The 13,359-nt window shown below is 47.5% G+C and overlaps 1 protein-coding gene across 6 annotated transcripts in view; it reads right to left on the bottom strand.

Moving 5' to 3' along the window:
- The window catches only part of DPYSL5 (dihydropyrimidinase like 5), a 531,970-nt gene that overhangs the window by 218,454 nt on the left and 300,157 nt on the right, over positions 1–13,359 (bottom strand). The window lies entirely within an intron of this gene.

The following is a 13,359-nucleotide window of genomic DNA, read 5'->3' on the forward strand; positions in this document are numbered from 1 at the left end:
TTATTTAAATATTGGAAAGCAACTACGGGAGAGGTAGTTGGGTTGAGTTGGAAGAGAGCTGAACTCTAGCGTGTACTCCACACCCTGACGACCCTGAGACCTCATTCATCCGGAACGACCTCTGGCCATTGCCGGTAGAAGGCTGAGTTCCCTAGTGTTGAGTCTCAGTCTGATCCCCAGAGGCGTTGCTAGGGGGAGGCTAAGGGGGCTATAGGCTCTGGTCTTCTGGTTGTAGCCCCGGATAGAATCTCAGGAGCTACAGCCAAAAGGCTAGCCAGCCCCTAGTCCCGACAGTTCTGACATTAGCGTAGCCCCGCGTCTTTTCCAGAACTAGCAACTCCCCTGCTGATGCCAGAGGGAGGATGGCGGCTCACACCTGGTTTCCTCTATTTAGTTGGAGAAGAAAAATGGGAGGATGAGGAAGTGGAAGAGCTGCCTCTTGGCAGAATGTCTCCCCCACAAGGCCATGCTATATGACACAGGTACAGCAGTGACAGTAGGGATCTCCTCGTGATTGCTCGTGCACATCTTGCACAGGCGCTCGTTGGCCTGAAGGGACTCGAGCAAGGTAAGTACGTGACCATATTCCGACCTATAAGAATGTGCCTAGCCCACGTCCTGATGCTCCCTGGTGTGGATCCGGCTGCCAGTGGCTGTGGCGCATGACTTACTTGCCATGCTTTTTATCACTTGCTTGCCATGCTTTTTATCACTTGCTTGCCATGCTTGTTATCACTTGCTTGCCATGCTTTTAATGACTTGCTTGCCATGCTTGTTATCACTTGCTTGCCATTATTTTTATCACCTGCTTAACATGCTTGTTATCACCTGCTTTCCATGCGTTTTATCACTTTCTTGTCATGCTTGTTTTCACTTGATTGCCATGCTTATCCCTTGCTTGTCATGCTTTTTACTACTTGCTTGCCATGTTATTTATCCCTTGCTTGCCATGCTTGTTATCCCTTGCTTGCCTCGCTTGTTATCACTTGCTTGCCATGCTTGTTATCGCTTGCTTGCCATGCTTGTTATCGCTTGCCTGCCATGCTGGTTATCCCGTGCTCACCATTCTGGTTATCCCATGCTTGCCTTGCTTGTTATCACTTGCCTGCCAGGCTTGTTATCGTGTTATCCCTTGCTTGCCATGCTTGTTATGCCTTGCTTGACTTACTTGTTATCACTTGCTTGCCATGCTTGTTGTCCCTTGCTTGTCTTGCTTGTTATCGCTTGCCTACCATGCTTGTTATCATTTGCTTTCCATGCTTGCTATCCCTTGCTTGCCATTATTTGTATCACGTGATTGCCATGCTTGTTATTCCTTGTTTGCCATGCGTTATCCCTTGCTTGTCTTGCTTGTTATCACTTGCCTGCCATGCTTGTTATCATTTGCTTGCCATGCTTGTTATCATTTGCTTCCCATGCCTGTTATCCATTGCTTGCCTTTCTTGTTATCACTTGCTTGCCTTGCTTGTTATCCCTTGCTTGCCATGCTTTTCATCACTTGATTGCCATGCTTTTCATCACTTGATTGCCATGCTTGTTATCCCTTGCCTGACATGCTTGTTATCCCTTGCCTGCCATGCTCGTTATCCCTTGCTTGCCATGCTCTCTATACCTTGCTTGCCATGATTGTTATCCCTTTCTTGCCTTGCTTGTTATCACTTGCCTGCCATGCTTGTTATCCCTTGCTTTCCATTCTTGTTATCCCTTGCTTGCCTTGCTTGTTATCCCTTGCTTGCCATTCATGTTATCATTTGCTTGCCATGCTTGTTATCATTTGCTTGCCATGCCTGTTATCCATTGCTTGCCTTGCTTGTTATCACTTGCTTGCCTTGCTTGTTATCCCTTGCTTGCCATGCTTTTCATCACTTGATTGCCATGCTTTTCATCACTTGATTGCCATGCTTGTTATCCCTTGCCTGCCATGCTTGTTATCCCTTGCCTGCCATGCTTGTTATCCCTTGCCTGCCATGCTCGTTATCCCTTGCTTGCCATGCTCGCTATCCCTTGCTTGCCATGATTGTTATCCCTTTCTTGCCTTGTTATCACTTGCCTGCTATGCTTGTTATCCCTTGCTTGCCATTCTTGTTATCCCTTGCTTGCCATGCTTTCTATCACAAGCTCAAAAGAGACCCTACTGTCAACCCTACCTGGCCCCCCTAATTCACTGTGCAGGTGGAGTCATAGGACTCTAAATATACTTACTGGGGTGTCTGGTGAACAGGTCTCAACTCTTATGTAAGTCCTGGGGAATGTTGATGGTGGACAGGACAAATGACAAGAGTCTATACCTGAAAGCCCAGTGGTGAAAAACACTAGTAGAAAAAGGGTCTAGCAAAGCAGGCACATGCAGCTGCCTGCCCGGAACAACAAGTTGGGTTGTCTGTGTTTATTCTCTGAATGAAAAGGGCATGGGTATAGAAATTTAAAAAACGATTTTATTGGTAAAGATGCCAGTTGGAAGGCGGATGGCTTCATAGGTAGCGAGGAACAAGGACGTAGGGAGAATCCCCAGTGCAGGAAATGGGACGGACCAGTGCCCCAGCAAGCCCAGACACAGGATATCCCCAGCTTGGTTTGTTAGCAACCCACGTTTCAACAAGCAGACAAATTCAGTAGACACGGGAAACCGAACACAGAAACAGCCAAAACCTTGCATGCTTGTTGCAAACTGGCATATATGTCCTGCAATGTACATACATTTTTTTTCTTAGGGTGAGTAGTGTGGCCAATCAAAACTGCAGAGCCCAACTTCCATTCTTTGCTCAAAACGGTTTCTTACAGACTCCCCGTAAAACGCGTTTCAAATTGTGGACATTATGTTCCCATAATGCTCTCTGATTTTATGCAAATCGCCAGGATTTGGTTCTACAAAGAGAAACTGTATTGCGTGAACTGGCCTGGGGTCACACCCCCTGGCCCCGTGCCCCCTCCTCCCCACACCAGGTCTTAGTCTGCTTGGGATACTATCATGAGCAAGCGTGAGGTAAGATTGAGGGGAAGTGGAAAAGGCGTGTGCAGTCACAGGCAGGGAGTTGGGCAGGGCTACATGCGTGTATTATGTATGTATGCACACCATGAAAAAAAGGAAGTCATGAATGCAATATGAAAATGAGACTGTGTTAGAGATGAAAAGCTTGCACCAGAGTAGCACATAGGGGCCATGGCGTCACCAGGAATCAAATTTAGGAGGGGCACAGAGGGGGCCAAAGACAAAAGTAGGGGGGCGCCACAGACAAAAGTGGGGGGGCCACCTATGAAAGGTAATTTGTGACATCACAAGCACTCCTGCAGAGGCTTTTGTGCACACCAACTACCCACACCCCACTGCACCCCCCCCCCCATCAGAATGCAGGCACGCAACCATTCAGTGACTAATGGCCCATCCTGAGCAGTTTCATGCACTACATGCTGATGGGAGGGGCTGCAAGCTGCTTGCACACTATGGAGGTCGCTGTGCAGAAGCCGGGCAGGAACACCTGAGAAGTGGCTCGTGCTCAGGTTCATACCGGTGCCAGAATGCATACCAAGATCACTGCTCGCTTTCAGACATAAGGAGAGTGTTTGCCATGTGATATGCTGACATAAGCCTTAGGGAGTGTCACAAATAACACCACGAACAGAGAACACGGCCACTGCTTGCCTTCGGTACAGGGGGCACAAGGGGGGCCCAGGATTTCCGAGGGAGGTTACGCCCCCCCCAGGCCCTCCCTAGCGACGCAACTGCATAGGAGTCCAGATGAGGGGAAGTCTGTTGGGCTTATAAATACGCCCAGTAGCCAGAACCCAAACATGCCTTCCCTCCCCTTTAAGCACTAGAGCCACGTGGCCCCACCTTGCCGCCCGCGCTAGTTTTGGGACCAATGATTGCCGAGCCTGCTTTAGGTCCACTAAGCTACGTCGCTGGTTGTGGCATTAATCCTGAGCTGTATACAGTCCAGAAACCAAACCCGCAAATTCTATAGTGCCTGCTTAGCTTTTTCTGGGAGCTATAGCTCTTACCTGCACACTCAATTATTTCTCTACGTATTATCCCGCTTTAAGTGTGGTGTCCAGATGCTGCCGCGTAACTCGAACGCCGCTCTTTCCAGTCCTAGGCTTTCATTTGGCAAACAGATGCTGCCTGGGACTTGTAGTTTTGGTTAACAGCAATTAAACAGACTAGACCTAGCATCTGATCCCAGCGACTTTTAAACAGACGCCTGGGACTGCATAAGGTGTGCCCTGGTGAAATGGTGACTGTTCCTGGCTACTTTGAGGTCTTATGTTATGATGGCTCATCCTGACTTCCGTTATCTCCTAGCAACAGTCGCCAGATGGTTTGGACTACAACTCCCACCAACTCTAGTCAGCATAGCCAATGGTGCGGAAATATGGGAATCGTAGTGAAGAACTTCTAGAGTGCCACGGGTTGCAGACTCCTGTTAGTGCCTCCCTGCTCTCCCGTCTGACTGCCTCAGCAAAGACCTAAGCATGCCTTGTTGCTCTCAGCAATGAACCACTGCAATCCAGCTCTAGCCAATGAACTCTGTGATCCTCTCAGCAAATGACAGGATTCATTAGAGAAAGTACATACTAAAATGTGCTTCTCTTTTGTGTCGGAAATCGGCCGTACAGAGCGAGTATATGAACTAGTTCAATTCTTAAAGTTCTGATCATCAATCGGGCATAATGCCTACCTATTACCGACCAGAAAAGTCTAAACTATTAGCCTTTCTTAGTACTTGTTTTTAACTGGACATAAATGCAAGGAACGGATGCAAGGGCGCACATCTGTCTTATTTTAATCACGACAAGAACTAATTTTGCAGGCACAATTAATGCATTCTATCTCAGAAGATTGCTTAAAAATAACACTGGCGGGCCCAATACAACACATGATGTTGCTACATGAAAGCGGTAGCTAGAAAGAGGTAGCTAGAAAGCACGGAATAGTGACTTCTGAAGCACCACCATTTGGACCTGGCCATAACCTACCAAACAGACAGAGTAGGGTGCAAGTAAAAGAGAGAGGGAGAGAGAGAGAGAAAGAGAGACAGAAAGAGAGAGACAGAAAGAGAGAGATAGAGAGAGAGAGAGAGAGAGAGAGAGAGCACACAGGCCAGGGAAGACTAAAGGAGTTCTAACAGCAGCATTCTACAACCTTAGACCCAGCCTACACAGTAGCCTCTGCATTTACAAAATGCCTGACCCTATCCACACAAATGTCATTTGTGCTCGGTTTTCAGGGAGCTTTGAGCTTCTACACTGTGTTGCACATCCCCTGTTTCTCGACTGGTTTAGCATGAGCCCGTGGGAGGGCAATGTTCCATTGCTTTTGTGGGCACAGAGAGGAAACTCAGCAGCAGGAGTGAGCGTGGGGCACTTCTGCTGCCTTTTCTGACTTTTCCCCCCAAGACATATTAGAAACTCGTGTAAAAGTTGCAAATATAAGAGCACCATTCAGCCAACACCCCATGTACCTCAGAGAGGCAGTCCAGCAGCCTCCCTCTCTTCTGTAATGTGAACAGCTGTTAACAGATGAGGCAGAAACGGCCCTGGCTGCAAGAGACCCCCTGCAGGGAACAGCTCACACCGTGTGCATAAGCCCAGCCACAGCATCCTCTCCCTACCCTTGGAAGGACAGCCCTTAGAATCGAGATGTATAAAGCATGGCTGCCCTTGCGCTGCTCCCACCCTTCTAGCTGTGGCACAAGTAAGGCGACCCGCATGAGATTGTTAGCTAGCAGAGGGCCAGAGAGACTGCAAACTCTAGATTGCAGCCTTATTGGAAAGTCCATCATATCCCCCTGATCAAAAATAACACTGGCAGGCCCTAGACAACACAACGGGTTCTACATGATAGAAGCAGCTAGAAACAAAGAAATGGCCATTTCCCAATAACCCGATGGTACATACAAGAAGACATGCATTGAATGTATCTTTGACATAGCTGACAATTGTGCATGTCGTTTGCATGTGCCTGCCCGTTAGTGTCCATGTGTCATGCATATAAACTGTAGACAGTTGCCCTAGGGGTTGGTAGACTATTTATAATTCCCATTCTGAAACCCATAGAATACAATGAGTCCCATGAAACGAATCGGCCCAGCTGTCACATAGTCACTGATGTAGCGGCCATCTCTGCGCCTGAACGCAATGCTCTGCACGATTCGCATGACATTTTAAACCCATCATCTCTGCTAGCAATGGAATACTCACCTAATTCTAAAAACATACAATGTAATGCTCTTTTATTTTTCATGATTGCACAGACTACGCTCTTCTGAAGGGCCGTCCAACCCACAGCGCTTCGAAGCCATAGCAATGCGATTAGGCGCTAAACGAATATCAAATAAAATAACATAATAAGTGTTATAGGGCAGATTTCACCTTCTTAAAAGTGCTATATTATCTGTGTAGGGAGGGGTGGGTGGGGGGGTCTCGCTCATTTACTCTTCTCCTGTCCGGAGTACACAGCATCGAGAAAGAGGTTTTTGGTGCCAGTTTTTAGAGAGAACAGGTTCACACGGTATGAGCCGCCATTATATTTTCTACTGAACGTGAAGTCACCATTTATAGCCTGGCTCTGTCACTCTCCATACGCAGAGCTTTGTAAGAGCGACAGAAGAAACTGGATGAACTAAGATGATATTTAAATCCTCGACGTTTTTAACTTTGTCTGTATGTGTAAAATAGGGCATTGATTTTAGATCTGGTAATCTGGCCGGGGGGGGGGGGGGGCATGTGCGCCTTGTGAGTCTTCGTGTGAAAATTGGGAAGGGAAATTGTACGTTTTGTACTTTATTTTTTTATATGCGGATGAGTTTATAGTTATGAGAATTTTCATTACTTGTTGAGGGTATTTAAGTATTATGTATTTTTAAATAATGTGTATTGTTGTTGCTTGTATGGATTGTATACGCGAATAAAGACTTGTTGACTAATTATATTAATAACCTACTCCCCAATGTTTCATTTTACTCAATGTATAGACCACGGGCGTATGAAGGATTGAGTGCTCCTTACTGGAATTCAAACTCGTCTAGGGCAGGGCGAAGCACGAAGGTGGAGCCAAGCGTTTCACCCACCGAGCTATCTTTTGTGATCAAAAGAGCAGTGTACCCAGAGGTTTCTAAGCACGGACCCGGGGATCGAACCTGTGTTGCTTGCTTCCATGGCGAGCGCATTGCCCCTGAGCTATCCTCCTCGAAGGTAGATCAGCACTCAATAAATATCCTAATTATAATAATAATGAGCAGGCCCACTCACCAAACATGTGGAGGCTAGGCTGGCCCTGGGGGGTGCACGTCTTCTGCCATCGCACCTCCTAGCCCTCCCCCCCCCCCCACCTTGTCTTTTCCCATCTGTCACTGCGGGCAGAGGTGTTTAGTGGACGCCAAAGCAGTCAGACACACAAGAAGCAGCTTCCGGCATTCTGGGCCCGAACCTCTGCCATCGTTACCTGGCAACCACACCCAAAATGAAAGGCACCCCTTAAGCATTGTCTAAGCGGGCAAACCTCTTCCAAAATTCCTTTCATACGCCTTTAACTAAGGCCTAGTCAAGCACGTATAATGCCTGGAGAATGAATGAACTGCTCGTATAAGGAAACGCTTATCACTGCTTGGGGACTAGTATTGAAACCTCCGCCTGATAAGGGCTTGGGAAATGTTTAGCGAGTCTGTGTGTGTCCGGGGGAGAGCCTTGAGTGGCTGCACCCTAAGCGTCTCACTGGGTACGGTGAGAAGCTAGAAGGTGTTTCACCCACTAGCCCCCAGGATCTGTCATCCAGGTGGCCAGGACACGGCCATCGCTTTCGGATCCAGTTCCTGGGGGTGGACCAGTGCGGGAGGATCACCTGGGTGAGGAGTCTTAGGGGAGTGGGAGTGGGATACCGGATGGTGAGACATGGTATCCCCTTCCCTGTAACACCTTCCCCATCCTACCAGGTAGGATATTTAGGAACGGTTCCCTCCTCCCTTTAACAACACAAACACTTTCTCACTGATAGCCCGCTATGAGAGAAAACAGACTACCACCCAAGCCATATACCTGAGGTGTCCCAATACAATGGTCAGGCAAGGTCAGGCAATTACTGACCATCACACACACCTGACTTCCATTAAACTTCCCCACATGGATAAAAGGCAGAGCATGACAGCACACTCTGAGTGAGGCAAACACACAAGGAAACAGCGGTTTCGAGACAGCATTTGAACGAAAGAGGAAAGATGGCAAAACAGAAGGGGATCGCAAGGAGGGAGGTTCCCTTGAACTTTTCGACAAAGAACCGTTACTTTCCAGAGACCTCAAGAATAGAAAGCCAAGACCAGGAAACCATAAACAAGAAAGGGTCCTGCCTGTAGGGATGCTATTTGGTTGCACATTAATTCCCAGTGCAAATTGAATGACATGAACAGCACACTGGCAGCATATTAGTTACTGACAGGTTGTGCAAGGCTGTGTCAAAAATGCAGTGCACACACTCAGAATGAGTTACAATTTTGTTTTACTGGTAGTGGACACATTCATTATTAAGAACATACAAAGATTAAAACATTCTATGCGTGAATGTACATCAGAACCCAAGGGGGTTCATATAACAGGAAACAAGTTATCTCATCATACACAGGGGAGTACATATAACAGTAAGATTCCAATAGACTGTACATTTTATACATGCAGGGATGAGTTTCCTAAAGACATGAATACTCAAGCCAGACATGTATCAGCATTGCTTCATGGTCAGTGTACATGTGCAATGGAATCACAACAGTGTTAATTGTTCCCACAAAGTCTAGACTGTACATCAGAAACACCCCAATTGGGGTGGAACCAATCAGCAGCAACAGAAGGTACTGCTGATGCTCACAGACGTTTCAGCAAATGTCGTAGACAAGCCTTCTTCTGGAGCCAAGGCGGTGATCCCCTGCAAAAAGCAGAGGGGACCCTAAAATGGGTGGAAGTAGTGTCCATTCGTGATCATTTATTCAGTGTACCTAACTACATGCAAGGGTGCCTCAACATTGTTAACACAGACTACATAGATAATTAAAAGGGGTATATGGTTTGTTCTAAGGAACACAATTCCACAACGTCCACTGACCTTGACGGGGGTAGCAACAAGTGGGGTTGCCTATCTGGCTTGTAAGGTGAAAGTTGAAAGGTGGATGGCCTGTGCTTAGGAAGGCACTTCCGAATTGTTCCCCATTCAAGGGTAGATACTGGGGCACTGTAGAGAGTCGTGAGAGGAAATGGATAGTGCCCTTAGAAAAATGCGCCGTAAGAAGAAGAAATTCATAAAAAGGTCACTTAAGAAATTATAGACTGCCAAGGAGTTGGCCAAATGAATGGAAAGTTAGGTACCTTAATGTCCAAGGGGCAGTTCGTGACAGCGTAACATTAAGTCTATCTCAGCAACCCATTGAAGCCGTGCAGCACCGATGAAGATGCATGTTGCTGTATAGGGAGAAATAGAGACAAGACGTGTGGCCGTCAAGATGGTGTTGCCTAGTAATGGCCACATAGTGGACTAAGTCCTGTTGAGCAGAGGGCTTACTCACCAGGACTGTCGGTGCAGGAGGGGCGAACCTTCTGGATTTCGCGTTGTGCAGCTCTGACGGCGGGGAACTGCTAGATGCTGTGGGCAGTTGCCGGCATAGCTGTACATAAGTGATACACGCGCATGTGCGAGGCGCGGGGAACTGTTCGCCCGCGCGTGCGCATTGCAACATGCACAGACACTGCTCCCGTGCGCATGTGTGAGTGCTGTGGAGCCCGAATGGAGCTGTCTGAGGCGAAAGCAAGCCGCGAACCGTAGTACAGCCACAGAAAGCCAGCGTAAGTATTAAGTGCACTCTAAAAGTGTGAGGCATATATATCTGGATGAGAAACATGTAAAGGGCATGATCAGAGGCCCTACGTTGAGCCCATCAGAAAAGTGCTGATGGACAGGAAAAGAGCCTATAAACCCTTTCCATGACATTATGTTCTATGCATGAAAAAAAGGGGGGGACGTACATGCAATAAAGAACATATGGAGGGGCCCGCCCGCTGTCCCAGAGTTGAGCCCAACGTAAGAGCTGTGGTAGCTAGTAGACATAGCTGGCTCATGCCCTTATGTAATGTCCCCCTACGGTGAGAGGGTGGAGGGCGGTCGTAGTTGGGTATAGGAGTAAGGGGACGGGTAGTGAGGGAGAGTCAGGTAGTGTCTCATGTCAAAGGGCCAGCTGGGTAGGCCTCATTCAATCCGAGTGTTATGGATTTAAGCTTAAAGATCCACCAGGCTTCTTTGAAATTCAGTGAGCCGCCTGCATTGTTCATCTGGGGTGCCTTGTCCACTATCCACCATAGAAAGTTATCCGGGCCATGGCGGAATTCTGTAAAGTGTGCTACCAAGGGTGCAGTCATGTTCTTGCACCGTATGCGGGACCTATGTTCACTTATTCTCTTGTGAATTGGCCTGGAGGTTTGCCCCACATACCTGAGGCCACATTGGCATTCGATGACATATATGACATTTGCAGATTTGCAGTTTGAGAAGTGACGGAGGTGCCAATCCTTGTTGCCTATGGGGAAAGACGTGGTTTTGCGTGTAAATTTACATGCAGTACAATTGCCACAGGGACGATGACCTACTATTTCTCTGAGGTTCCACAGTGAAGATCTGGTGCTTGTTTTGCTGATCCTAGCCTGAGTCAAAATGTCCTTAAGGTTTTTGGATCTCTTGAGAGCCATTTTTGGTAATGGTTCATCTGGTAGGCTCAATTGAATAAGAGGCCAGAATTTCTTGATCACCCCTTTGAGTTTGGTGGTATTAGGGCAGAATGTAGTGACACAGGTGATGTTATCCTCCCCAGTCTGGTCTTTCTCTTTAATGGCAAGTAGGGTGTCTCTGGGGGTAAATCTTGCTCTCTTCTGGGTGTTGCATAGGAGTTTCTTGGGATACCCTCTGTCTGCTAGTTTTTGTTGACGACGGGATGCATGTGTTTTGAATTCGCTGAGGTTGGTGCAGTTTCACTGGATCCGCAGAAATTGTCCGTATGGTAAATTGTTGCGTAAATATTGTGGGTGATGACTACGATAGTGCAAGATGGTGTTGCGATCCGTCTCTTTAGTAAACAGAGTGCATTCCAGTTTGCCCTCCTGATGTCTAAGTGTGAGGTCCAGGAAGTGTATCTCTGTTTTGCTGTGATGAATGGTAAATTTAATTTCCTCATACCGATTATTGATCCAACTGAAGAAGTTGGATAAGTTGTTTTCCTCTCCTTTCCAGATAAAAATGACATCGTCAATATATCTGTGCCAACGTGTAATGTTGTCTAAGAAGGGGTTGCTGATGTTTAAGACAAAGTTATGTTCGTATTCGGCCATAAAGATGATTGCCAAGCTGGGTGAAAATGCTGCGCCATAGCGGTTCCACATGTCTGCATGTAGAAGGTGCCATCGAATTCAAAGAAGTTGTGTGTTTGGGCCGGCTCCAAAAGTTCAACTATGCAGTTAGTGGGTACTCTTCTTTGTTTCATATGGTGAGTCAGGTGCATCCTACTGCATTCGATGGCCATGTGTTGTGATATGCTGGTGTACAGGCTATTAATGTCCATGGTGACAAGTAGATCTTCTGATGGGTTGAAAGGTTGGTTTTCGAATTTCAGTATTGTAGCCATAGTATCCCTTAGGTAAGTTGGAGTTTCTTGACTGAGTGGCTTGAGAAAATAGTCGATGAATTTACAGATGGGTTCTAAAATAGAGCCGCAGCCTGAGACAATCCGTCTCCCAGGTGGTACTGTTTGGTTTTTGTGCATTTTAGGCAGCGCATAGAATGCTGGAGTCCTGCCTTCAGAAGTGTTAAGAAAGACCTCCTCCTTGTCCGAGATCCAATCTTTGTTGGCTGCGAACTGAGTTATTTCCTGAATCTTACTTTTGATGGTTTCTGTGGGATCTTTTTTGAGTTTTTTGTAGTTCCCTACGACGTTCAGGAGAGACATGACCATTTCTTTGTATTGGTCTTTGTTCTGGACCACGATGCCCCCCGCCCCCCTTGTCGGCTGGTTTGATGACAATGGATTTATTTTCGGCTAAAGCTTTGAGGGCTTTTTACTCATTAGAGGTCAAGTTCGGTCTTTTGGAAGCTGAGAGTATTTGTTCTTTCCTCATCTCCTCTTTTATGCATTTCTCAAAGGCTAGGACTGTAGGTGGCATCGCATTATCCTTTGGATTAAAGTCAGATTTCACCCTCAGGCCAGAGTCGTCATCTATGGTTGGTATGTCTTTGTCTTGAAAGAACACTTTTCTCCGAATAGTCCTGTAAAAGTTGGTCAATTCTTGATCCAATTTAAACCAGTCAGTGTGATTGGTAGGTACAAAGGAGAGGCCTTTGGTGTCATGATGCCTACCCCCGGAGCACCAGGCCAGGCCCAGCACCCCCGGAAGCAGGCATCATGCCCTTGGGTAAAAGCCCAGCGGCCCCTTATAGGGGCTCTTTGGACTCAGTCCTGGCGCCTTTGGCGCCAGGCTCATGTTGGACATCAGTCCTGGCGCCATAGGCGCCAGGCTCATAAAGGGAGGTGTTTTGTGCACTTACCTGAGGCAGACCATGCTGCACGCTTCAGGCCTCCCTGAGACTTGGAAGGGACTATTTTTTCACTCGGGCGTGGCCAGGGAAGGATACATACCTAGTTGGGGAAGGATACATACCTGGGACTTCTTTGGAGGCTATTTAAGCCACGCCTAGACAGCAGCTCATGCTTCGCGTTGTTCTGCTTCCTGCAGCTTAACGCTCACCGTGTCTGCTCCTGCTCCTGGACTCCAGCCACGCCCGCCTCGAACCTGGAAGACCTGCAAGGAAGGAAGAGAAGAGAAAGGTGAAAACCAAGGACTATTTCAAACTTCTTACCTGCATCCGGAATCTTCTCGCCAGCATCCCTGAAGAAAGACTTCCATTTAAAAGCATCGCGTTGCTCGCTGCAGCGCCACGCTTCACTCACCTGTCCTCGAGATATCTCCCGGCTCCATCGCAGCTGTCAGCATCGGACGCCACATCTCTGCACCTAGGGGAGAGAGGAAGAAACAAAAGGTGAGCAGAAGGAACACAGAAGGAAAGCCTGATTAACAGCATAATACTTACCGGCTTTTCTTCCACATTTCGGGTCGGCGCCGCCCAGTTGGCAGGTACCGTACCCCGGCCCCTATGGGGAAAGGACAAGAGACATTTCTGGGGAATGATAAGGACATTTAGAGGGATCGCCCTCATAACTACTCACCTCAGCAGTTTAACCCCTCGACGCATCGCCTTCATTCTGCACCTGAAATAAAGGACAGATCACAGGTTAGAAAGACAACATAAAGGGGGCCTCACTTGAACTTTGAACTTTCATACTT

This window comes from Ambystoma mexicanum, chromosome 4p, assembly GCF_040938575.1.
Source record: "Ambystoma mexicanum isolate Mex_15411 chromosome 4p, UKY_AmexF1_1, whole genome shotgun sequence".
NCBI lineage: Eukaryota > Metazoa > Chordata > Amphibia > Caudata > Ambystomatidae > Ambystoma > Ambystoma mexicanum.